General features: G+C 44.1%; 1 protein-coding gene across 7 annotated transcripts in view; it reads right to left on the bottom strand.

Moving 5' to 3' along the window:
- Positions 1-27,301, bottom strand: part of AUH (AU RNA binding methylglutaconyl-CoA hydratase) — a 384,072-nt gene that overhangs the window by 76,321 nt on the left and 280,450 nt on the right. The gene's annotated exons all lie outside the window — the stretch shown is intronic.

Below are 27,301 nucleotides of genomic sequence, written 5' to 3'. Positions count from 1 at the left end.
ATACAGATCTCCATTAGACCCATTCATGAATCCAAATAAAAATATGGTGGTCATTTTCTCAGACCCCAAAGCAGAAGCCACACCTTAGAAATATGGGTGCACTTACAAAAAAAAGAGAATGAATTATTTTAAGTTGAGGTTGGGTGCAGAAATCCAGGGTACATGATAAACAGTGGCTTGGGGTCCTTCTCCTGGCACAGTCTCTATTAATGCTCCTTAGCCTACTACTACGAGTTTACGAAACACTGCGGGATACCTTGAATTGGTTATGAGAAAGCCTGAACATGTCACATTATTCTGGGTGATGACTGTTACAGGCTGAGTTCCCTAGGAAACAGATATGTGATCAAAATAAATGACTGCTGGTGTTTTAAGCCCCTAAGTTTGGGATGTTTGTTACCCAGCCGTAGCTCACCAGCGTGGGTCCTGTTTGAGGTCCAGGACATCCCTCGAAGCTTCCTGTCTTCCTATCACAGTAAGCTAATTCTTCTGTTTCATCCTGTTCATTCCACAGGCCATCAGACTTTATATGATGACAGAACATAGTAAAAGATGATCAATTTCATATACCCCAGGGACTCAAGAGTTTGCTCCCCCAAGCCCCTGCTAATGTAAAAAGCATCAATAATCATGACATTATATGACTATTGATTCCATGCCCATTTTAAAACAACTTCAAGTTGGAATGTAAAAAGATATAAAATATGTAAATATGTGTTGACATATTAATAATTAATACATAAGAAAACAACACTTCCTATGCAAACTGAGATGGCTATGCTTTCTAAACCAAAGAACCAGCCACACAGTTTGACAATGGTAAATGTAACTAGGAGGCACAGGAGCTGAATATTTGAAATCAGCTCTCTCCAGAATTTTTGGGGATGGTGGTAGTTGTGCCCAGCACCTGTCCTGCCTCATGAATAACCCTTGGACAACTCATACACCCCCTCCCAGCCTCATTCTCATCATCTTCACATGACTAATAAAAATGCTACCTGTTCCGTGGGTAGTTGGGGATATGGAAGGGAGGACTTCGCATAAAGTCAGCAGAGTACTTGGCACATAGTAAAAGTGTCCCGTAAATATTAGCTAGTTATTATTTTAGTAATTGCCTGTCTCTTTATGTCCCTTTTGTGGTGCCTTGAATATAACAAATGCTCTACAGATGTTTGCGTATGGCAGTTAGCACTGCTTACTGGGGCTGCGGGGCAGAGGATTTTTCTGCTCAGTAACAGACAACTATAAGCCTAACAACTTCAGGCAACATCCATGTGCTATCTCACGGTCCTGGAGGTCAGAAGTCCAGTTGGTCTCAGTGGGATCTCTACTTGGGGTCTCACGAGGTTGAAATCAAAGTGTTGGTGGTCCCGGTTCTTATGTGGAGGTTCCAAGGAAGAGTCTGCTTCTGAGCTTATTCAGGTGGATGGCCAAATTCAGCCCCTGGCTTCCTTGCTGGCCATCAGCCAGGGGCCACTCTCTGAGGCCATCCGTGCTCCCTGCCTCACGACAACCTCTGTCTTCGAAGCCAGCCACGGTGCATCAAACACTTCTCATGGTCAGAATCTCTCTGAGGTCCTCTTCTGCTGCCGGTGGAATAAAACCCTACTTTTAAAGAGCCTGGGTAGCTCAGGTCTTGATCTCAGGGTCGTGAGTTTGAGCCCCATGTTGGGCTCCATGCTGGGCATGGAGACAACTTAATAAATAAATAAACAAACAAACAAATAAAATAAAGAGCCTGTGTGCTTGGATAAAGCCCACCTGGTAGCATTCCCATCTTAACATCAACTGATTAGTAACTCAGCAAAATTCCTTTGCTGCGAAACTTGACATAACCACAGGGGCAACACAGGGGACAGAGGTCGTGAGGGCGACCTTGCAGGTCTGTCCACTGCAGTCCAAACTCTGGTGCCACAGCCACAGTTCTCTCTCCTGAAAAACATATTTGCACACCTCCCAGGGTCCCCAGGGGTTTCAGCCCATAAGCCCACCAGCTAAAGTCACCCGTTATAGACATCACATTAGCTCGATGTTCAAAATTCATCAGCTACGTCATCCAGGTCAGGTGTGTGGATGCAGCTCTCGAGTACAGACCTTGGGGTGCATGCAACCCCTGCTGCCTGGGGGACCCGTCAAGTCAGAGATGAGGTACCTGCCCCCATACTCCCAACATACAGCCAACACGTCCTGGTCCAGAAGGGGGAACAATGGAAGGGGACCGGGCCCGTCTGTCCATAGCAGTTTTCAAATCCAGTAGGGCAAAGGCATTGTGCAGGACACCACATCTCTGAGCTTTCTGTAGCCACATGACAAGCATCTGGCCCCCTCCAATTCCTGCTAATAACCTGACCAGAGTGACTCCAGCTTTATAACGCTCTGCCGCCTTTGCCGGCAGAGTCTTTGACATCATATTTCGGCCAACCAGCTGAACTGTGAGAGCCCCTCCGAGCCCAGCAGGCTGAAACTTTGCACCCAGGACCTCTTCCTAAAGAGCCTGGATCAAGAAATGCGGGCTGCTCCGACCTCATGTTCCTTCCAGCTTGGTGACACAGAGGTTCCCACATACATTCCCCGGGTTTTGGTCAGTATGAACTCGAGAAGGCAGCCCTCTCGGTGGGTCACACTGTGCACCTCACCTTCCAGTGCCTGTTGAAATGAGTCTAGTTGCAGGTCGAGAAGGCAAGAGGGGTGCTGGGGGGGTTCCTGAGGAGACTCAGCAATGCCGCAGAGCCACTATCTTGGGGAGGCCATCACCAGTCTCCAGGCAAAGGGGGGCCAACCCCAGGCAGGGAGAAGGGCTTCCAGGGTCCCCAAGGCCACCTCCCATTCAACTCACGGGAATTAGTGTATAGTTGTACTCACGGTTCTGACTTATTATCTCAAAGGGATATGAAGCAAAATCAACAAAGGGAAAAGGTGGGTGGGGCAATGTCTGGAGGAAGCCAGGCATAGGCGTCCAAGACTCCCCTCCCAGTGAAGTCACACAGGATGCACTTAATTCCTCTGGCGACCAGTTGTGCTGACGCGTGCACTGGTGTCTGCCGGGGAAGCAGGCTCAGCACCCAGGCTTTTATTGGGGAGGGTCACATGGCCACGTTCTACCTAGCACATAGCAAAATTTCCACCCCAGAAGGAAAAAAAACAGGTCTCCGTTTAAATAATGTTGTTTGCATGAACAGGTTGGCCACATTGAGACACTTTTATCCTTTAGGGAATGGGGGAGCCCTCCCAAAGTCCAAGTTCCCAGAAGTCAACCAAGGCTCAATCTTGCAAGCACACCTATCTATGGTAACTCTTTCCTACACAACTGTCTGAGAAGATGTGGTGGCATCTAGTGGCTTGGGGGTCCCCAGCATCCCTGCATCCAATCTTACGTCTCCATTCCAATATTCAGGACGCCACTCCTTCCAGATCAGTGCTCTGGCTTTAACAGAAGAGACTCTGTGAGGTTGAGAATCGATTTGCATTGTGATCCGGCTATTAGAGGACAAGGCTCTGGTTTCGCTTGTGCGTCACTGTGATGGGGGTGCTTCGGACATTCAATAGGGAAAAAACAGGGATGCCAGCCATCCCACAAAATAACTTCCCCTTGTTTCACAAGAATTTTCAATGCCCATTTGGATTGTCACAGAGGCGGACAAACCTCTTCATAATTATCGGAGGCTATAATCTACCCTACATGTAAATACAAGGGACATTTTAACACAGGATGATAATGTCTTGAAATCTCCAAGAAAGCATTTATCATGTAAATTAAGAGGAGATTTTTCTCTATTTTGTCTGGAACTGTACCAACCGTGGCTTGTTGTCTTAGAAAATCACAATCCTAGTGACAAGCCACTTATAGTACTTGAGTCACAAAAATAACACCTATATTCTGAGTCTGCATCTGTGGTTGGGCTTTCAAAGTGATTCCGTGTGTGTGTGTGTGTGTGTGTGTGTGAGTGTATGTGGAAATGTGTGTTGAGTATATGTGTGAGTATGTGTGACTGTGTATGTATGCAGTATTTCAAAATGTCAAAAACAGAGACAAAAATGTTCGGATGAATATTGACTTCCTTCTCTCAGACCCAATCTCATTTATTTTGAGGAGGTATGACTACCTAGTACCTCCCTGCTACCCCCTAGTCCTGTAGTGTAGTTCTGCCATCTCTCCTGTGATAACACACCGTGTGAAGGAATGAATCTGTTCACATGCCACCTCAATGACCTGTTTCCATTACAACAAACCACCCTAAGATACAGTAGCTTAAAGCAACAAAATTGTTTCTCTTCACCTGAAATTCTGCAAGCTGACTGGTGTGAGTGGGATAGGTTTGCTGACCTTTACAGTGTTGGCTGTGGACACCCAAAGGCCTGACTGGTCTGGGACATCTAGGCTGGTGTATACGGCAGCATCCACAACAGAGTCCCATACATGAGCAAGCGTTCTGGCTGTAAGAATCCAAGTGTGAATGACAAAGGACAGCCCTGAATATTGAGGACAAGCTTGAAAGAGGAAAATATTTTGTGAGACATGGAGATCATGTATCCACATTGTACGATCACAGAGAAATGGCATCAAAAGCAGCAATAAAATAATTTAAGATAAAATAAAATACGACAATATCTGTTGCCCTAAGTGCAACTGAAAATCACCTGTGGTGGGTCCAAGATGACAAGTCTACCCCCGAGCGTGGCACGAGCTCCACATCAGGCCGGCCGGAAGACACAGTATCAGGAGCTGTACCTACCCCTCTGGGCACGGTGGCACCTCATCCTGTCAGTGACATGGTCCTTCCGTCCATGCCTTCTCCAAAAACCACACCTGTCCCCCAAACTTCATGTGCTTGTCGAGGTAACTGGCATATTTATGGGTATTTCTTTATTTTCCAAGAATTTAAAATGTTTCGGCCGGGGGCAGAATTTCCATAAGATTTCTTGTTTATTTAGTAATAAATTATTTATAAGACGATACAGGTATGGAGCATTTAGGTGCTAACCTTATTTTCCCCATTAAGTCTTACTATTATTTTACCCCAAATTCCATAACATAGTGATTTTTAGGAGCACACGTTCTGCTTTGCAGGAGAAAGGACCATATATTGCAACTCATGTTATTTTATGAAGAATTATTTTCCTTTTCCTCCTCCATATCCTGGTTAGGTACATAAATCTATACATGAAGGGTACCCCCAGGCATATCACATATGTAGAGAAATTATATTCTGTGTGAATTCCATCACAGGACAGAGAAGGGCATAATGAGGGACGTCTGTAAAGAGGAACCTGGGGGTAAGCTTGAAGACCCCAAGCTCAGCGGCCTCTGAGGCCTACTGCCACAGGCAGCCGCCCCTATCTGAGTCATCTGCCGCTGCCTGACACACTCCCCCGACAATCCTTTATCACCTCTCCCGGTCTGTGGGGTCAGGAGCTGGACAGGGAGCAGCCAGGGGATGCGAAGCCACGCAGGGCGCCCTGAAGGCCGTCCCTCAGAGGGCTGGCTGTCGGCTGGAGCTCCCACACGTGGCCCCTCCGTGTGGCCTGCGCTTGCTCCCAGCACGGTGGCTGTGATCCAAGGACAGGCACCCAAGGAAGGCAGGCAGAAGTCATCCTGCCCTTAGGGCCCAGCCTGGAAAATCCTACAGCGTCACTTTTCTGGCAGCTGTTGGTGGAGACAGACATGGGGATTCCCCTGGGCTTAAGGGGCAGGAACACCTCACCTCTCGATGGAGGAGGTCAGAATCGCATGACATGAAGTGCTTGCAGGATGGGACCCTCTTTACAAGATACAATCTGCCCCATGCCCAAGCAAGGGCTTTGGGTAAAGTCATGGCCATGAAGGTGTGTGCGGACTCAGAGAGGGGCTGGGGGAGTGGTCCCCAGGGCAGCGGCGGAGCCTCGGGAGGCTGGACGTGCCCCAGACGGCAGGAGTCAAAACCTCTCAGAATCTGTGATAAACATTCAGTGCTTATTCGGATCACATCTTGAAAGAAAAGAGCTTTCAGGAATTCCTTAAAAAGTGAGATCATGTGTATCGGCTTACAAGTGGGCTTTGTGCAGAGCTCAGCTTTCCTTTGCCAGTTTGGGTCTGGTGTGTTTTAGAAAAAAATCACATTTACCTTTATATTTCTTGGAGAGTACGTGAGAAAAAGCCAGACTGTTTAGTCAGTAACTGTTGCTCTGGGCTCAGAGGCCTGGGGCAGAGTGTTTGTGCACAGTGGTGTGTGTGGTGTGTAGTGCGTGTGTGTGTGTGTGTGTAGTGCGGTGTAGTGTGTGTGTGTGTGTGTGTGTGTGGTGTGTGGTGAGGTGTAGTGTGTGTGTGTGTGGTGTAGTGCGGTGTAGTGTGTGTGTGTGTGTGTGTGTGTGTGTAGTGCGGTGTAGTGCAGTGTAGTGTGTGTGTGTGTGTGTGGTGTGTAGTGCGCTGTAGTGTGTGTGTGTGTGTGCACGGTGTAGCGCAGTGTAGTATGTGTGTGTGTGTGTGTGTAGTGCGGTGTAGTGCGGTGTAGTGTGTGTGTGTGTGTGTGTGGTGTGTAGTGCGCTGTAGTGTGTGTGTGTGTGTGCACGGTGTAGCGCAGTGTAGTATGTGTATGTGTGTGTGTGTGTAGTGTGGTGTAGTGTGTGTATGTGTGTGTGTGTGTGTGTAGTGCGGTGTAGTGTGTGTGTGTGTGTGTGTGTGTGTGTGTGTGTACAAAATAAAAGCAAAGGGAACAGGAAGGAGCATTGGTAGCTGTCCAGCTCCTGTGCTGTGACCGGCCACCTCCCTGGTCAGACCGTCAGGCCAGGAGCACCTCAGGCCCTTGCTGCGCACCTAGTGGCCTCGGGCTGTGGGATGGTGCGGGTGCACTGGGCACCGTCCCTCCGCTGGGAGCCCCACTCGGGCTCCGCCAAGAGCTGCAGGAGCGCCCGTGCACTGCCAGCCCTGCTGCGGGGACCGTGCGGAAATGACCGTCACCGTGGGGAGTGACAGGGGCACTTCTCCTTCAGCAAAAACTGGCAGGAAGTGTTAGCCTTTGGGCTCTGAACTCATGTTTGCAAAGGAGTGAATCCAGAACGGTCTACACCTGCAGAGCCCTCACCTCCCTCGAGCAGCCGAGCGCAGGGCTGGCACCGGTCCCGCCAGCCGACCTTGACGTGTGGAGCTCGGGATGACCCCTGCTCTCCACACAGAGCAGTCACCCGCGGGGCCAGAATATGACAGAGAAATTAAACAGATGTATTTTCAGACTCTTCGAACTAAACAAAACTCCATCCTCCAAACGGGGTCTTGTTTGCCGCGGTGAGCTTGCATAACATTACCTGGAAGCAGGTGAGCACCAAGATAGCAGCTGTGGAGAGCAAGCCCGGCCACGGAATCTTCCAGACCATGTACAAGGTGTGCCGTTCTACCTGCAGCTCCCCAAACACAGTCAACGTGTTCAATGTCTATTCTGGCCCCACTGGCTTTCTGTTTGAAAGCATCTTCCAAAAATTCAGCATGAAAACAGAGGAGAGCCCTCACAGGGAAGCCCAGAGCCACGATGACAGGTGGTTCATGAACAGCCTTGTGGGCAGAGTGGGTTTCGCGGGTCAAAGTCCTTCCTACGACCCCTCTTCAGCTACTTCCATTTTTGCACTTACTGTTTCCAGGGTCCCCTTTCTGTTTCTTCAGGAAGGGTCTTCATCTTGAAGCTCTAATTATAGGTGATGTCCCAGGAATTCACAGGGGACGCAACTGCTGCCATTGTGTATAAATCAGCTGCCGGTCATGAAAGCCAGGAGTCTTACTCTCAGTTTTTCCTCTGCCTTAAAAACCACGTCTGGTCAGTGACCCAAATGTATCCCAGTTGGCAAGAGTCTCTTCTGGAATCTCTCTACTGGGAGATGCTAAATACAGATTTCACTTCCAAGTTAGCACATGGTGTATTTCTATTATGATGTGCCCCAATGTATCCCACTGGATATAAGATTAAATAGAGATTCTGTGCTGACAGACTAGGGGTCAACCTGCCATTTCTCCTTCCAGAACAAGCCTTTATTTTCTTCCTCTAGTGATGACCTTGGAGAAATTTACTCTTTTTCCTCCTAAAGCCATGAGGGGAGGTTGGACGTCCGATGGCAAGCTCTCATGAAAGAAAAAGAAGGGGGAGAAAAACAAAGAACTGGACTCTTGAACTTGAATCCATAGATTTTTGCACGACAATGGAATGAGTGATCCCACAGCTTCCAAAGGCTCTCTGTGCATGACTCAGTGACTGAGCCACCTGGGACTGGGGGGCAGGGGCAAGAAGGACCTGTCCTCTGACTCAAGGACGGGAGTAGAGCTTGGCTGTGTTGGAGATTGTGCATCAAGGCAGAGCACCAGGACACCTTGGTTCTGGTATGCAGCCCAACCCTAGCCCTGCCCCAGGGTAACTCAGAAAACAGAATTAGATCATCTTATAAAGAGGACGGCTGACGGCCTCTACCTACACCTGAAGCCATGATGTTATCTTGTCTTAATTGACTTCCCTTTTGTCACTCTCAGCTCTTTTCTGGATGGAACAAGGGTTCCCTTTAGCCCTGATATCTCCTAATTAAGCACACCAAGCCTTACCATCAGAGGTGATCTAATGAGGACGCCAGGTTGCATAACAAATATCTTTCCTATTCATCCACCTCCACTCTTGTGCAACAAATCTCAGGGATCAGATGGAGCTGACACCAAAAGCTGAGACATCTCTCTTCACTGATCACACACTGTACCTGGGAAATTGGAAACTGACCACGGTATGTCGCTGTTTCCAATCAAGACACCCCCAGGGGGTTGTCCACCCAACCTGTTGGCATTGTAAGAGACTGTTAGTCTTTGCTTTTTAGTTTATTAAATAAAAAATGTTGTGATGTCTTTGTCTCTGATTTATACAGAGAGTGCGTGCATTCATGTTACAAATTATAAATGATTGATACATGTATATGAAGAACTGGACATGTTTGTTGGCCAATACCTGGTGTGCAGACGTAAGGTATGTGGTGGTCAGAATCCAGCTGAGGAGACCAAAAATGTTGTCGGCACTTGATTGAGGAAAGGTCTAATACTTGGAATTAAATGTTTTAAAAATCACGGGAGGAACATTTTAAGCTAGGATTCTTGGAATGACGTTTGGAACAGTAAGAACCAGCCCAGTGGGAGAATTACTGCTTCTGAGATCATTGCTGGAGTTACACCAGGCCAAGTTCAGGGCTGTTTGGGCTAATGCCCCAACACATCCAAGGAGTGACATTTTTTATACTCAAAACTCAGAGTAGGAACATGGGGGAAGGAACACTTAGAGGAGAAAGGAACAAAGATGGAAGTCTTAGGAAGGGCACCTAGCCTCAACCCTGCCTTCCCAAACTTTTAGACCAAGTTCTCAGCAAACTTTTCCCAGAAAGGGCCGGAGAGTAACTATTTTTGGCTTTGCGGGCCATAGCGTCTCTGTCACAACCACTCAATTAGACTGCTATAGTGACAACACAGCATAGATAATAGTAAGAGAGGATGAATATTCCGTGCTCCTGTTGACAAAACCAGAGGGTCCACCGGATTTGGCCGGGCGTTGCTCTAGGGGATCTAAGTGGAAACAAATTTATCTCCAGAACCCTAGCTGCAAGGGAGTCTGGAAAAGGCAGTTTTTGTTGCTGAATTAAATGGCCCAAGACAGTGAAGGAAGACTGCTTTCCTGCCTGATAAAAGCATGTGCCTCTGCAACTTCTTATTTATTTAAATGAGGAACAAGCACTAGCTAGAATGAAAGGTGTGCCCCCAGCATCGGGGGCTGTGTTGATTTTCCCTGGTGATGAGACCACGTCTTGAAGAATAATCAGACACGATGACATTTATGATAATTCACTAGTACTCTCCAAGAGCCATCTGTCCTGTGCACAAGTCGGTAATGGAGAGGAGATGGTAGCCATCACCTCTACAACTTGCAAGTTTTTGACAATGGCTCTTGTCTTTGCAATTCTCCCAGAGATGCTGTATTGACTTTGGTTTTACATGGAGGGGAGGTTCCAGGGGGTTCCACTCAACAGTTTTGGCAGAGGAGGCCCTCCCCCTATAAGCAAGGGATTCAGTGTGAGCATGTAGCCCACTGTCAAGTATTTCTGTCTTAACTATACATTCAGGAGCTAGGAAAATAACCACAAGGTGGGTTGCCAGAGCCACTGGAGACTTGGGCCAAACTTTCATTTATCTCCTGGCCCTCCTACTTCTCCTCCCCCCAACTAAGTCCTGATTCTGGGGTGGATTCTCTCACTTCAGAGCCTGTGTCTATTATTCCCCCCAAATCTGAGTGTCCCTTTCCCCCATGCACAGCCTTCCTAGTTAACGGCGACAAGTCACGTTCAGGAAGGTAGGGTAACACTCACAGTATGTTTGCGTGGCAGCAATCCAGGCTATGAGCTCAAGGGACCGGGCAGCCCCTCCCTCCAGGCCCTTCCACACACTCCCTCATGCAAAGCTCCAGAACGTAGGCTTTTGTGTTTTTCAGTTCTAGAGATCAGGCAGGGTGTCCATCCACTTCAGGGACACCATGGCCCAGACATCTTGACACCAGCTTGGACCTGCTGCTGGTCACAGCGGGGACCCTCATCTAGTCTCTCAGCAGGGGTCGCTTGGTTCCCCCCACCCCCCGCTGAAGTGAGGGCCCAGTGGCATTTCTCTCCAGACCACCCACAGGAAAGCTTGCCGCTCAACGGATCATGATGGAAATGTAAGCCAGCTTTCGACTTTTTAATTTCTTCAATAAAACAACTGTGATGAATTTAATGCAAACGTCACACTTGATTTCTTTTCCCATTTCTATTTGACCGATATCTATGAAAACCTGTGGTTTTTGTTGTGCTTTAGTGCTCATGGCAAACTCAAAATTTGGAATTATTTGAGTTGGCACCGTTTGGAGTTTTGCCTCCTTGCTGGGGTTGATGATAAAGCAGGTGTCAGCAGGACTTACAGAAGCATTTCCTGTAGACAGCCAGAACTAGTGGAGCAGACAATTAAATACCTTTTGTGAATCAGAAAACTAATAAACGCTTAGCTGAAGTTTAAGGTGTCGTACACATCACGGTTGTGATTGCAAACTCAGATGTACTTTGTAAGTCTCACGATTTGGGGCCATTTGTCTGGGATTCCAGATTCCACGAGGCTCGACTTGGAAGCTAAAGGAAGGAGGTGGTGGGGGTTGGGGTTCTCATTTGTCTGCGGCGATGAACATGGAGCTCACTCACCACCCCTAGCAAGGTGTGCACCCAACAGGATGGCTTCATGCTCAGACCCAGGTAAGTTTAACAGAAAAGCACAGACTCTGAAACCAAAGTGCCCAAGTCTGAATCCCACGTCCACCACTTTCTGGGCAAGTTGCTTAACCTGTGTCTTAGCTTCCTCATCTATAAAATGGGGACAGGAGAGTTCCTCACTGATAGGACTGTTTCAGAGATTAAATAATTGAATTCACACAAAGCATCACGAACATGCTTGCACACCAAGGCTCCACACCATGGACACCTCATCAGTGTGATGGGAGACAGTGGCATGGATTGGGATCTAGAAGGTGAAGACAGAATCAAACAGGGCTTACCTTACTTACCTGGGCCTCACCTACCCTTGTGAGGAATTTGGATAAGATTATGCTAACTCTGTCAACCTTTTCTTTCTTCTGTAAATGAGCTTCTCTCTCAAAAATAGCCCCTAGTGGAGGGGTGAGCGGTGGAGAAGGCACATACAGCTCAAGACCAGACCTGCCTCTCAGGCAAAGAGCACAACAGGGAAACTTTCATCTCTCCCTCCTGCCCAAGTGTTCCCGCCTGAGAAGTGTCTCCAGGCCCAGGTATCTGAGCTGTGGCTGTTCTTCAAGTGGACATGAGACGTCTCAGCCCTGGATCTGCTGGTGTTTCCAAGGATGGCAGGTGGGAGAACAGCCCAACGAACAGACCTGTGAGTCTCACCCCTTCCTCTTCCCCTCCCCCCTCCCTCTCTTCCTCCCACTCTCATCTGCAGAACTAAACTGAATCCCAGCCAAAGTTCGACACCACCTTCTAGAAACTTGGAGATACTTTTAGTTCAAGCCATGTCCCCAAAGCATCCGAACAGCAACTGCCAAAAGAGCTGTGATTTGTGCCAGGCAAAGTCACCCATGGTGAGCCCACCCCTCCATCAGTTCTTCGGGAAGAATTCAGGGTTCTCAGTCAGGTCTACCGACAGAGGGTCACCCAGTGTGTGCAGCAAGTATTAGGAATAACTGGAGGCGTAGTCGGATGTTATCTGCCAGACATTTCCTCTGAGCTCAGGGGGCTCCAGCACCAGCACCACGTCCTCGGTCTCCAAGTGCAGTCTACTCAGTCACCCGTGCCTGTCCGAGGGCACACGGGCTGCGTGCGAAAGGACATGAGCCATCTGGGGTCACATAGCGGGGCCACAGAGGGCTTTGTGGACATCAACCGCTCTGAGGACTATGAGAGCAGCCTCCTGTCCCCCCAGGCAGCCTTGACAGGAGCCCGAGCGGGAGAGATGGTGAGGGTGAGGGAGAGACCCATCTAAGAGGAGGAAGAGAGAAGATGTAAGGCAGGAGGCATGGGGGGCTGGCCAATTTAGCCCCATCCTCCTCCAGAACAGATGCAATAATGGGCAAATATCGTTTATAAGAACCATCTTCCTGGAGGTACCAGAGAGGAAACAGCCAGCCAAGAAACACTGGGCAAGATCTGGAAACAAAAGGAAGGACAGAGGGGTGAGCCCAGCTTCTAAGGCCACTCTTCGCAGAGATGTTTGCCACTTCTAAAAGAAGCAGTCAAGAGGTGCCAAGAGGAATCAAGAGCTCCTGGCAGCCTCTCAGTGGGGGGACCCACCAAAGGGCAGGAGAGTCCCCATCGGCCACCCACAGTCTGGTTGGGGACCCTGAAGACCCACATCCTAGGAATCAGGCGACCAGATTGTCTCTCAGAGGGACAGCAACCCAGCTTCAGGGCATGTATGAAATTGGATTATGGTGAATCTGAGCCGCTTGGGTCGCAGGTGCCAGTCAGGAGAGCACACAACCCCCCGCCCCATCACCCCCACCCAAGGAAGAACATCAGACTAGCCCCACATTATTCCTACTACTACTTGTCCTATGCAATGTGTGACCCTTGTTCAGAAATAGCCAAACCCATGAGACGAAAGCAAAGGAATGTAAACCAAGAAAAACAAGACAAAACAGAAGCAAACTCTTAGGAACTCCCCCCAAAAATGCTGTTATCAGAACCAGACTTTCTGAATTTTTTTTTACTTTGGAGAGTTTGGGGTGTATGTCAAAGAAAGTATAGTTTCATGAACCCCCATGTACAAACAATTCATCTTCAACAATTACACACACACACACACACACACACACACACACACTTTTGGGGGCATTTTAAAACAAATCCTGGACATATCACTTCCCCTCTAAGGACTCCAGTATACAATTCCAACAACCTAACCATTATACCATTATCACACCCAACACAATTAATGATAATTTCTCAATAGAATCTGAAACTCAGTTTGAGTCACAGACTTTAAAATAACTACCCTTAATATGTTCAAGCACATTAATGACCAAAATTGAAAGCTTTTGGCGAGCTTGGCACTATAAAGAGCCACCAGATGATGATTTCCCCAAACTGATGACAGTCATCTTATTGAGCACGGTTTACGCCCCTCCTCAGACTCATTCCCTCGCTCCTGCCACAGAGGACCTTGGCCCCGTGCGTGTGGATGTCCCAGCTGCAGTCCCACTTGCTACCATGTCACTTCCAGGAGCCAGGCTGTGGTGGCCTCACTCTGGGGAAGGCCAGGCTGCCCCATGATCCGTCTTGGCAGCTTTGTGGCAGGAACCGCAAGCAGCCCTGGCCCAGGCTGGGCCGGCCCAGACTCCGAGGCTCTGGCTCCCCCAGCACTTAACAGCTTGGCAAGAGCTTGGGAACGGACTTCAATCGTCCGGGCAGCACAGAAAGGGGTGTAGGGATGTCCCACCCACAGGGGTCTCTGATATGGGTGACGAGAAGCAAGAGCACCAACAAGTAAGCCCCCCTTCTTGCCCTTCCTCCGATGGACTGTTCTAAAGAACGCCTTTCTGTCTGGGCTGCCTGCACACACCTTGAACAAATGGGCATCCAGCTGTGTCTCTCCACTAAGCTGTAGTTAGCACTTTTCAGCATTCACTTCTTTTCTTTGACCTTCACCCATAGGTCCTTCACACTCCCTGTTCTGCGACCGTCCCTCCCTTCACCTTCGAATCTTTCCTGAAAACTTAGACTAGCATGGACATCAAGCCCAGATTTAATTAGCCTATAAACCCCAAGCAGTACTAAACACACACACACAGCTGAGTGCAGGAAAAACCTGCTGAAAATCAGTAACAAAGGAAAAGTCATAAAAGTATCTAAAGGAAAAAAATATAAATTATCTTCAGAAGAGCCATAATTACACAGATACCTGATTCTCCAATAGAGATATTAGGAGTCAGAAGACAGCATCGTGATATTGAAAATATTTTATTTTACATACCAAAATAGAATTTTGTGTCTAGTGAGAGTATTCTTCAAGCGTGGGGGTGAAACAGACATTTTCAGACAAACATAAGCTAGAGAATTTCTCACCAGAGGAAACTCACTAAGAGAATGATGAAGGAGTATGCTACAGAGTGCAGGGACATGACAACAGATACAAGCTTGCAAACGCGGGAAGGAAAACAAAGGAAAGGGTAGAAATTTGGCTAACTCTCAAAGCATATGGCATCCTACAAGGTTTAAGGCAGGAGCCAGTAAATAGAGTTCAAGTGCCCTAAGGTCCCTGCATTATTGTCAAAGGGTAAAATATAGCCAGTAAAATTATATGTGATATGAGCAGGCATACCTGTTGTATTTCTAAGATAATGACAGCAAGAATAATAAGAGATTATGTGACTAAGCTAATTGAGGCAGGAAATAGGATAATAATATGTAACATTCAACCAACAAGAGGGCAAGAAAAAGAGCAGATGGGGCAATGAGTCCCATATGGGAAGATAATAGATTTAAGTATAATATCTCAATAATTAAGTAAAATGTAAGTGACTTAAATGTTCCAATTAAAAGGCAAAGATTATCGGACATGAGGAAAAAAGAAAACCCAAATCATAAATAAACACTTCTAAAACAGAATGACATGAAGGAGCAGGAGGAGGGGCAGAGGGAGAGGGAGAGAATGCTCAAGCAGACTCTCCACTTAACATGGAGCCCAAAACGGGGCTCGATCTCAGGACCCTGAGATCACAACCTGAGCTGAAATCAAGAGCCAGCTGCTCAACTGACCAAGCCACCCAGGAGCCCCTGGAGAGAGTTTTAATGCAGAGAATAAGGGGGAGGCAGGTGCTGATGCTGTGTTAGCCTCAAACAACACAGACCGCACGGTCAGACCCAGTTTCTAGAAAAAAGGATTAAGAGTCAACTCATCAGGAAAATGGAACACTTTAATTTTTATGCACGTAAGAACACTGCCTCCACATGTATTAAGCAAAAGAAGATATACAAAAGACAGACAGTCAGAGATTTTTATACATCTCTCAGTTATTGCTAGAACAAACTTGACCAAAAAAAAAATAATACGACTCAACCAGGTTTGAAAAAACAAGTGAAACACTTGATCTAATCTATATACAACCGAAGAATATACCTCTTTTCTAGAATACGTGGTACATTTACTCAAGTCAGTCAAAGGCTGGACCATGGAGCAAGCCTCAGGAAATTCCAGAGGATGCAAAACATAGCAGGTATGTTGTCTGATCACTGCTCAATTTATAAATTCCTCAATCGCTCAGGGATCAGCGAAGACATCATGATTCAAGATCATTTTGAACTGAATTATAATAAAAATACAGACAGTTGCAGGATATGGTTAAAGAGATGCTTAGGGGTAAATTTAAAAACACATGAACACACGTGTTAGAGAAGATGGAAAACTAAAGATCAGCGACCCCAGCACACATCTGAGGAACTAAGAACAGAACTCCAAATTTAAAGAGCTACAAAGGGACAAAGTTGGAGGGAGGAAATAAAAAGGAAAGAACAAAAAAAGTAAACTATAGAAAACAAACATCCGACATGAAGGCTCAGGAAAGCTGGAAGCTCGTTTTTTGGAAGAACCGACTCTTTAAACTTCTGAGGAGATTGCAGCGTAAACAAGGAGACACAAATCACAGGAGTCAGGAGCAGCAGGGAGGCCTCACTGCAGACCCCAGACACGTTTGCAAGACTGTGAGCTGGTAATTACACCACTGAATAAGTACAATTCAAAGGACTTTTAAAGACTTTATTTCTTTATATTTTTATTATATATAAAGTCTATATATCCATACATACACATATGGAAACTTAATGGGACATAATGGCAGATACTGTGAATAAGATAATCTTAATATCTTAATAATCGCAACCTTTTTTAATATTATTTTTTAAATTTAATTTAATTTTATTTAAATTTTTAAGAGACAAGCAGACAAGTTTCTAGAAAACGCCATCCTACTAAAGCTGACCCCAGAAGAAATAGTAAACATGGGTGATCCTATAAATATTTTAAGGAATTTAAGCTATAATTTAAAACCTTCCCTTCAGGTTTTAAACTCCAGGCCCAAATGGGCTATACCAGTGAAAGGCCAATGTTGACTCACACAAACTCCTCCAGAGACAGAAAACGGCAGAAAGTCCCCCAACTCATTTTATGAAAACTCAATGACCTTGATTCTGGAACCAAATAAGGTCCTTATTAGACAACAAAGGCACAGATCAATCTTCCTCATGCAGATCCATGGAAGAATTTCTGGAGCAACGTGGCAAGAATCTTCTTGTATTGCAGAGTTGTTTGGGAGGGTAGCTCTGGCTGTTTAGTTTGGAGAGCTCATAGAACCCCCAAACCCATACTACCCTGAAGTCATTCAGTTGTTCCCCCGTTTCCTTGCCCTCACCCACGAACTGACACCTGTAGAGCTCTTGGATGGCCTGGGAGCCAGCCAGTGCATATCCACTGGGACCCACTGTGGATTATCTGCCCCCCACATATGCCATATGCTGCCATCCCTCCACAGCCTCCTCCAGAGTTGCCTGTATCACACAGACCTGGTTGCAATCCATGGTCTGGCCCCACGTGCATGTTTTAGGGACAACTTTTCACTAAGTTTTATTGTGGATGCTGTCCATGCACAGTAGAGTTTTTATCCCAGTTTTTGTGCTCTGTCTGGATTCCTCGAGGCATTTAGGGACATCCCACAATTATGCCTCCACCAGTACCCTCATGGGGTCTGATGTGTGCCTTTAGAGTGACATGCTGGTCTGTAGCTCGTGTATGGCAGGGATTTTTTCATCCCCTGTTGATGGATATTCAGATGGTTTCCTGTGTTTTGCTATTACAAAAAAAAAATGCACAAGAATATCTTTGGACATATGTTTCTATGTATGGGTTCTTTATTTTTGTAAAGCAATGCTGAAAGTGGGGTTTCTACATCATAGTTAACAGAGATTGCCAGATTGCTTCCCTGAGAGTCATAGCAACTCACACCCTACCAGTAACATTTCAGAGCATGGGTGTCTCTGATGCCTTTTTTCTAAATTGTTAGAATTTGAGAGGAAACTCGGTATTTTGTTAATTTTCCTGCTACTAGTGAAGTTGAGAGTTTTAATGTCTACTCACTTTTTACATATTTGCTTGCCTATTCATGTCCTTTGATTTTTTTTTCAAATGGATCTTTGCTTTTCTCTCTTCTATAGAAATTGTTTGTAGGGGCGCCTGAGTGGCTCAGTTGGTTAAGCAGCCAGCTCATGATCTCAGGGTCCTGGGATAGAGCTTTGCATTGGGCTCCTCGCTCAGCATGGAGTCTGCTTATGATTCTCTCTCTCTCCCTCTGCCCCTACCTTTGCTTGTGCTCCTTCTCTCCTTTCTCTCTCAGATAAATAAATAAAATCTTAAAAAAAATTATTTTGTATGTGAGCAATATTAAACCTTGGTCCACATACACTGCAAGTGTTTTACATGTCTATCATTTGAGATTTGACTCTTTTAAATATATTTTACCATAGAGAATGTGTAACTTCTGCAGTGGATCTGTCACTATTTGCCTTTATGCCCTTGAGGTTCATCTGTTCTTTGAGAACACCTTCCTCGCTCCAAGGTTAGACAAATATTCTCCATTTTCTTCTAATATGTGTATGGGTTAGTTTTGCAGTTAGCTCTTTAAACCTTCTGGGATTTATTTATATGGAAAAAAGTAGGGATCTGTGTTTGTTTTCTTCCCCAGATACTTACCGGCCAGCCATAATCCCTTTCCACTTCCTCCTTAGGGATGTAATCCCAGACCTATCCAGGACACAAAGTTTTCTGCCATGTTCTTCATAGGAAGTTGAATGGGCTCTACTCCAGGGTCTCTCTCACCTGCCTAATCCCGTAGCTCTGCCCAGAGATTGGTTCATAAGTGGGCAGGTGACACAATTCTGGCCAAAAGAGCATCAACCACCTATAGGGAGGATGTTGACAGGAGGGCAGAGCCAAGAGAGGTGGGGCAGGGGGAGTCCTGAAGGCTGTACCTCTCTACAGCTGGGAGGTCCGAGTTCTGCTATAACACTGCATCATCATCTTCCTTTCCACTCTAGATGTGTCTTTGTTAAAAGTATTCCCGTTTATTATATAGCTTTCATTTTTATTATAAACAGGTAACTTTTTTTTAAAGATTTTATTTATTTATTTGAGACAGAGAGAATGAGAGAGAGAGAGAGAGAGCACATGAGAGGGGGGAGGGTCAGAGGGAGAAGCAGACTCCCTGCGGAACAGGGAGCCCGATGCGGGACTCGATCCCGGGACTCCAGGATCATGACCTGAGCCAAAGGCAGTCGCTTAACCGACTGAGCCACCCAGGCACCCTAAACAGGTAACTTTCTATTTAATTTCTATTTATTGATATTATTTTTAAAGCTATTGATTTTTATGTATTTATTTTGTAAATAAATACAAAATTATCTTTTTAATTCAATAGTGTTTTTTCTTTAATTTGGTCTGCTATATTTTCCAAGCCTACAATCCTATTATTTGCAAATAAAGATAACGTTGATCCTTCTATTATAACATTGGTGTGACTTATTTCCTTTTTATTTTATTACATTAGCTAGATCCCCAAAATAATGTCACTTAATAGTGATGGCAGAGGGCATTGCAGTCATGGTCCACATTTAGGAGCTTCCTATTTCACAATTTAATATGTAGAGTTCTAATAAATTACCTTCATTATGTTCCAGTGGCTTATTCTAAGTCCTATTTTATTTATGGCTTATGCTACAAATAGCTAAAATTTACTCAGATGTTATTTTTAAATCTGTTGATCTAATTACACGGTTCTTTAAAACGTATTTATGTAATGAGTTTGCTAAACATGCTGAATCATTCTTACATTCCTGGCATAAGTCCTACTTGGTCAAACAAAATGTGTTTTTTAATTTACTGCTAATGTGATTTGCTAATATTTTTATAGGATTTTTGGTTTTTGCATCTATATTCACAAATGGAATGGATCCACTGTTTTTCCTCTCATTTTGTTCTCTCTGAAGTCAGATTTTGGTATTAAATGTATAGTGGGGAAAATATGAAATAAATGAGAAATTTTCTTCTTTTTATTATGATCTGCTATATTTGAATAACGAGGAAAGGACAGACACTTTATTAATTGAGATACGTCCTCTAGGGGCACTGCTTCTCTGTCAACTGAAGGGACGTGCTTCCTGGTGTACATGGGACCACAAGTGCTTTCTTGCCTGAATAAACAGCTTCTTTGAAGGCAGAGAGATAACCCAGGTGTATAAATCTTAACACTTAAGGAAAACATAAAATTAAGAAAAGCACTCCAACTCTTCTAAAGAATCTAATAATATTTCATGCCCAAATTATATTTCTGAATCAATATTATTCTCCATGAAAAATGTATTATTAAATGGTATCATGGATACAAAAACACACTTTTGGAGCAATGGAAATTGTCCCTTAAAAGGGTTCACACAGCCCATCACAATGAGGAGGGCCACAATAAAACTATAAAACTAAAACTGTATAGCTGAAATGTACAAGAATAGCTCAATTCACCAAGCCCAAGGAAATGGTCATTTGACACAAACAATTACTCATCCCTTTCCTACTTTACAAAGGCACGGTGAAGATAAAAAAGATTTCCATATGAAAGCTTCAGGGTGTTTCAAAGGAAGCTGCATTCTCTGTATAATCACCATTATTGTCAAGACTGCCAATTTAAAAATGACCTATCTCTGGGGTGACCAGAAGGTATGGCCATTTATGGTGTTAGCAAAGGCTTCAGCTATGAGAGATGATGATTATTCTTGGCTCTGTTATGAAATGGAATTATTCAATAGGTACCACGTGCCAGAAAAACAGTAGGCTTTTTCAAGAGGGCTCTCAAGCTAATACGAGATGATAGTTATGCAATCTTAGATCAATTATTAAAGGACAGATACATTACTAAGCTATCCCAGTTGAGAAAAAAATAAATAATTTTATGAATAAGGTTCAAAGGCTCACATAGAATCACGTGTTTTGTAGAACATTAGCTGATTCTTGAGGTGGAATGCTTTGGACAAGGTCTCATTTATTCTGCAGGTACGCAAGAAATAGCACAAAAGGTTGAGGAAACAGTGGCGAGCAAACAGAAATGCTCTTTACGCTCAAAATATTTACTGCTTACAGGAAGAACATAAGAGTCAAAACAGATCATCTTGAATGGTAACTAGGTGACGGGATAGTATGTTGATCAGCTTGACTGTAGTAATCATCTCCCTCTATGCCCATATATCAAATCATCCTCTTGTACACCTTAAATACGCACAATTTTTCTGACCAAAATAGAATGAAGTTGGATCCTCATGCCCTATACGAAAATTAACTCAAGATGGATCATAAATCAGACGAACCATGAGAGATGATGGACTCTGAAAAACAAACTGAGGGTTCTAGAGGGGAGGGGGGAGGGGGATGGGTTATCCTGGTGATGGGTATTGAGGAGGGCACGTTCTGCATGGAGCACTGGGTGTTATGAACAAACAATGAATCATGGAACACTGCACCAAAAACTAATGATGTAATATATGGTGATTAACATAACAATAAAAAATACATATATATTTAAGAAAAAAAAAAAAGATGGATCATAAACCTAGATGTAAGAGCTGAGATTGTCAAAAGAAAAGACCTGTAGAAGAAAATGTACATCTTCTAACCTTGGGTTAGAAAATAATTTCTTATATATAACATCAAAAGTGCAAATGACAAAAGAAAAAAATACATAAGTTAGATTTTGTGAAAATTTAAAGCTTTTTGTGCTTCAAAGGACACCGTCAAGAACGTGAAAAGCACAACCCACAGAACTGGAGAATATATTTGCAAATCATGTATCTGATAAGGGACTTGTATCTAGAACATATGAAGAACTCTTATACATCACAATAAAAAGACAACCGAATTTAAAAATTGGCAAAGGATCTGAACAGACAATTCTCCAAAGAAGATGTACCAATGGCCAACAAGCCTACAAGAAAATGCTCAACATCATCGGTCACCAGGGAAATGCAAGTCAAAACCACAACGCAGAGACCACTGCACAGCCAGCAGGATGGCCATAATGAAAGAGATGGACAATGACAGCTATTGGCAAGGATGTGGATAAACCAAAACCCTCAAACACAGCAGGTGGAACCCTAAAATGGAGCAGCTACCTTGTAAAACAGTTTGGGTTTCCTCAAAGAAGTTGAACACAGGTTACCATAAGACCCCTCCCTTCTACTCCTACGTACGTGTTTGAAAAGCACTGAAAGCAGGCATCAAATGAGTACATGCACATGCATTTTCATTCCAGAACTATTCACAAAGGCCAAAAGGTGGAAACAGCCCACAGGGCTATCAGCGGATGAATGAATAAACAGACTGTGGTAAATACACACAACCGCATATTTTTCAGCCACAAAAAGGAATGAAGTCTGATACATGCTACAAACATTATGCTAACTGGATGAACCTCAACAACATTATGCTAAGTTGAAGAAGCCAGTCACAGAAGGTCACACAGATGGTATGATTCCATCTATAGGAAATGTTCAGAATAGATAAATCTGCAAAGACAGACGCAGGTTGTTGGTGGCCGGGAGCTGGGGAAAGGAGGAACAGAGTGACTGCTTAATGAGTACAGTTTCTTTTGAGGTGATGAAGATGTTTTGGAACCAGACAGAGGTGGGGACTGCACAAGATGGTGAATGTACTAAATGCCACTGAGAAGCTACTGTTTGCGTTAAAGTGGTTAATTTAATGTTATGTGAAATTCAGCTCAATAAATTACTTTTTAAAAAAGCACATAATCATGTGATGAGCTGCTATTGCTCTTGTTGTAGGGAGCACCCTCCCTTTTATATCTGCTGCTCACTTTTCAAAAAACTTATACTGGATGAACTAAACATATCCGTGGAAAGGGGTTGCCTAAAGCCCCTGCATATTGGCCCCTGATTAGCAGCCACTGGCCAGGCACCAGGAACATGGAGACAAGAGGAACCCAGCAGCAGACTCGGTCCCCAGAGAACTGGGTCAAAGATCAGTGCTGTCACCTCCCAGCTATGTACCATGTGGACGGGTCCCTCAACACGGCCTTCACTCCTTCCTCTGTAAACCAGGGTCATCACAACATCCTTGCTCACCTGGCAAGACTGCAGGGAGCAAAGAGAAGAATGATGTAAAATTTCCTGTAAACCAGGGAGCATCACGTGGATGTAAATTTTGTATTCGGTTGAACCACATGTACCTGCCAAGAGTCGGCCATTTTGTACTAACGGCCGCCATTTGTGATCTACATTTGCTGCCTTTTTAGGTCACTTTCCTGTGATTCAAGTTAATTTTTAGCCTATTGTGTAGCCACAACCTCTTGCATTAAAAAGTAAAACATGATAAGCTTTTTGATAATTTAATTCTAATTCTGCAGGTAGCATATACCCTATCCCATTACTGACCACCTTAAACATGTTAATCCACATGCCTGGCAAAGCTCAGCAGTATATAGGGGGTAAAAGGTTAAAGAGCATGTTGTCACACAGCGACTAAGAGCACAGATGCTGGAACTCCATTGCCCCCTTTCTAATCCTGGATTTTCTATCATTCCCTGTGTGACCTTGGACAAGGTGCTTAAACTCTCTGTGCCTCAGTTCCCTCATCTGTAAAATAAGATTAATAATAACACCTGCCTCATAGAGTTCCTGTAAAGAGGATGTGGGTCAGTGAGTGTAGAAGCAAATAGAAAAGTTTGACACTTGGTAGAGTAGCTAATCTTTCCATGTTAATGTTACTGACTTTCATAATTTGCCCAAGGTAATTTTGGATTTAATTTCATAAAAAAATATTTTAGAAATGTAACACAACTTTTAAGTGTCTGTGGATTTCTGTGTGTCGTTAGGTCTATCTAGTTTTATAGGGAATAAATGGCAGTTAATTTTATAGAGGTTCTATAGTCATTTTGCCCTAAAACTCCAAAAGAAATAGTCCCATAGCTCAATATTGTTGGTGAGAGTCTCTTTATTTCTCTCTCTATCTTTTTTTTTAAAGATTTATTTATTTATTTTAGAAAGAGAGAGAGAGAATGGGGAGGAGCAGAAGGGAGGGGGGACAAGCAGACTTGCGCTGAGCATGGAACCAGACCTGGGCTTGACACCATGCTGGACGCGGGGCTCAACATGGGGCTGTATCTCACGACCTGAGCCAAAACTAAGAGCGGATGCTTAACTGACTGCACCACCCAGTAGCCCCTCTGAGAGTCTCTTTCCGTGCTTCCGAAGAAAGCCTTGGTATTTCGAGCCTGCTAGCCACAAAATCTAACTTGTTGACCAAAGTTTAATGAGATACAACATAGGAGTTCACATGCGGTATTCTTAGAGATAAAAGAACTAGGGGATGCAAATTTTGCCAGCAAAAGAAGAATAAAAGAAATTTAGAAAATTCTAGCATTTTTCCTAACGTGAAAAGCCTACTTTCATTCTTAACTTGCCTCAATGTATGATTTTTTTCTATTAAATTGTGAAAAAAAGGGACGCCTGAGTGGCTCAGTCAGTTAAGCGTCTGCCTTTCACTCAGGTCATGATCCCAGGGTCCTGGGATCCTCGCATCTGGCTACTTGCTCAGTGAGGATCCTGCTTCTCCCTCTGCCTGTCATTCCCCCTGCTAGTGCTCTCTCTCTCTGACAAATGAATAAACAAAATATTTTTAAAAATTGTGGGAAAAAAAAAGATGGGAATACCCATTGCTGGTGATTGTGCTGTAAAGTGGGCATTTTGCATTTCTTAAGTCCTAGACATGTTTCCTGCGGTGTTCTAAGGAACAATTACATCAGAATCACCTGGAATAAAAAACAAAACAAACAAACAAAAAAACACCCACCAGACTCCTGGATCCCACAGGTTTTGAAATGTGTGGAAATTGAATCTAAAATAACTATGTTATTAAGTAATTTTTAAAAAAGAAGTCTGAAAATATGATCAGGAGACAGGACACTACAAGTAACATCTCACAGCTATGAAAAAAATGCAGAAGAATTTCTAGAAATGAAAAACACTTCATTCAAATGAAAGCACAGTGGACAGATGAGCATCAGGTTACACCCAGTTGGAGAGAGAACTGGGAGAGGAACAGGAGATAGAAATCAGGAAATCATCCAGAATACAATCCAGAAAAATAGAGAAACAGGAGAAATAGAAGGTAGTAAGAGATATGGAAGTTTAAGAAGGTCTAAAATATGCCTCATTGGAGTTAGAAAAAAAATAATGAAGGATGACAAACAGTAAATGTTTTTAAGAGGTGGTTGCTGAGAATTGTCCAGAATTGCTAAGACACCAATGTTCAGATCCAGAAAGCTTAATGAACTTCCAGTATAAATTTGAAAAAAAAAAAATGCTCCCACACATGTAGGTGTATCGTAGTGACACCATAGAACCCCAGGGGGGAAAAAGAACACTTTGAAAGCATCATGAAGGATAGAACAGATCATTTACAAAAGAAGAGCCATCTACAAAAGATGGTAACAACAGGATCCAGATGACAGAGGAGAGGAAAGATCTAAGTTGGGCATATTGTCAAAGAAGGTGTTAACAGATCATTCCACACCTGCCAGATTGGCAAAAAAATATAAAGTCTGGTAATACCAAGTGCTGGAGAGATTGTGAATCAATGGTAAGTCTCGGTAACTCTGCCGGTGGAGTCGCAAGTTTGTGTAGCCAGCCAGGCAAAGTTTGGTGTCCCCGAGTGAAGCTTGCCCCATGCCCCATCCTGGCGGTTCCCAGGGCAACATTTGCAAACCTGCTCCAGAAGGCATGTACAAGAATGTATACAGCAGAACCGCTGAGAATTAAAACAACAACAACAACAACAAACAACACAAAAATAACCAAAATATCCATCAATAATACTATGGAAAATAAAATTTGGTGTCATCATACAATAAAACTACAAGGATGAAATGATCCACAGTTGCATGCATCAACATGAATGAATCTCAACAATACAACGTGAGCAAAAGAAATCAAAGAATATGTACGGATAGATTTTATATACATAGAATATATACAGTATGGTTGCATTGATATATAGTCTAAAAAACAGGCAAAAGCTTAGGGAATGACAACACATTGCTAACTCTCTGTGTGTATGTGTAGTAAAAGTATAAAAACATGGATATACATCATTCAGATTGCACTTGATCTTAGCCAAAAGGCCGAGAAGTGATATATCATCACATTCAGATTAATGTTACTTTTTAGGAGGAAGAGGAGAGAATCAGGGAGGTATAAGAAGAGGGCTTCCACTGTATCTTATCTATAACATTTTATTTTAAAAAGTAAAATCAGGGCAACCCATTCGGGACCCCTTTCCCTCTAGAGAGCTGTCCTTCCTGTTCTAACCTTCCCTTAATAAACTTTCACTTCATAAAAAATAAATAAATAAATAAATAAATAAATAAATAAAATAAAACCATAAGCAAACATAGAACATGTTATCATGTATTAAAGATGGGTGACAGTCTTATAAGATTTTTGTATTATTATTTATATTTATATCTGTGATTTTCTTCATATTTGAAGTATTCCTTAATGTTAGAAACAAAGTAGACTAGTATGCATAATATATAAAGAGCACACAAAAATATCAATGATAAGAAAATAAACCACCCCCAAAAAGAACCAGGTAAAAGATTTGAACTGATACTTCACTAAAGAAGATATACGAATGGCAAACAAGTAGAAGAAACACTCCACATCAGCAGTTATTAAGAAAATGAAAAGTGAAAGTACAATGAGATACCCCAACATACCCGCCAGTAGAGTGGATAAAACTTAAAAGACCACATCAAATACCATCATGGATGTGGAGCGACAGGACGTTTCTTGCCTTGCTGGTGCCGAAATACAAGATACAATCTTTTTGGACATCACTTTGGCAGTTTCTTAACAATTAAACAGATAACCTATATAAACACTGACATCATACATCCTCGCTGTTCCATTCCGAAGCATTTCACAGGACAAAAGAAGGCATATGTCCATAGAAGGATGTACACAAATGACCACAGCAGCTTTATTGGAGAGAGCTAGAAATTGGAAGCAACCCAAATGTCCATGAACAGGAAAGTGGACAAACTCTGATATATCCATATAATAGAACGGTGTTTGGCAACGGGAAGCCATGCATTCTTGGCCGTAGCGACAACCGTCTTCAGAATAATGACATTGAGGGAAAGGGGCTAGACGAGAAAGAGCATGTGTTGTAGGTATGATTCCGTCTATTTTAGGAAATGTGAGCTGATGCAGGGCAACAGAAAGTAGCTCAGTGATTGCCTGGGATGGGGGTGGGGTGGGGAGAGGAGGGGAGGGGAGGGAGGGATTCCCAGCGGGCAGGAGGAAGCTTCCAGGGTGCTCATATGTTCCTGATCTTGATGGTGGTGATGGATTTACGAGTGTGTGCCTATAGCCAAATCCGTCAAATCCACTCTTCCAATATGCGCATTCTTGTATATCAACTACGCCTCAATAAAGCTGTTTAAAAAATAAACAAAGCAAGTGAAGACGTAGTGAGTAACCAGCAGGGCAGATGAACCCACCAGCCAAAAACCTGCAGAAAATCCTGCCCACGTGTTCCACAAGACAGAAGGTTCAGGAATTGGCTGCACCAGGGCACTGGATTGAAGTGTTTTACAAACCACCTGTCACCACATCCCCCTTCCCCAGACAGACGCAGACCCTCCCCACCCCACCCCGCCGC

Source organism: Callorhinus ursinus, unplaced genomic scaffold (assembly GCF_003265705.2).
Source record: "Callorhinus ursinus isolate GAN/ISIS: 27379988/994484 unplaced genomic scaffold, GSC_fseal_2.0 scaffold28, whole genome shotgun sequence".
NCBI classification, from domain to species: domain Eukaryota; kingdom Metazoa; phylum Chordata; class Mammalia; order Carnivora; family Otariidae; genus Callorhinus; species Callorhinus ursinus.
The sequence above is the reverse complement of the archived record's forward strand: the minus strand, read 5'-3'. Positions and strand labels throughout refer to the sequence as shown.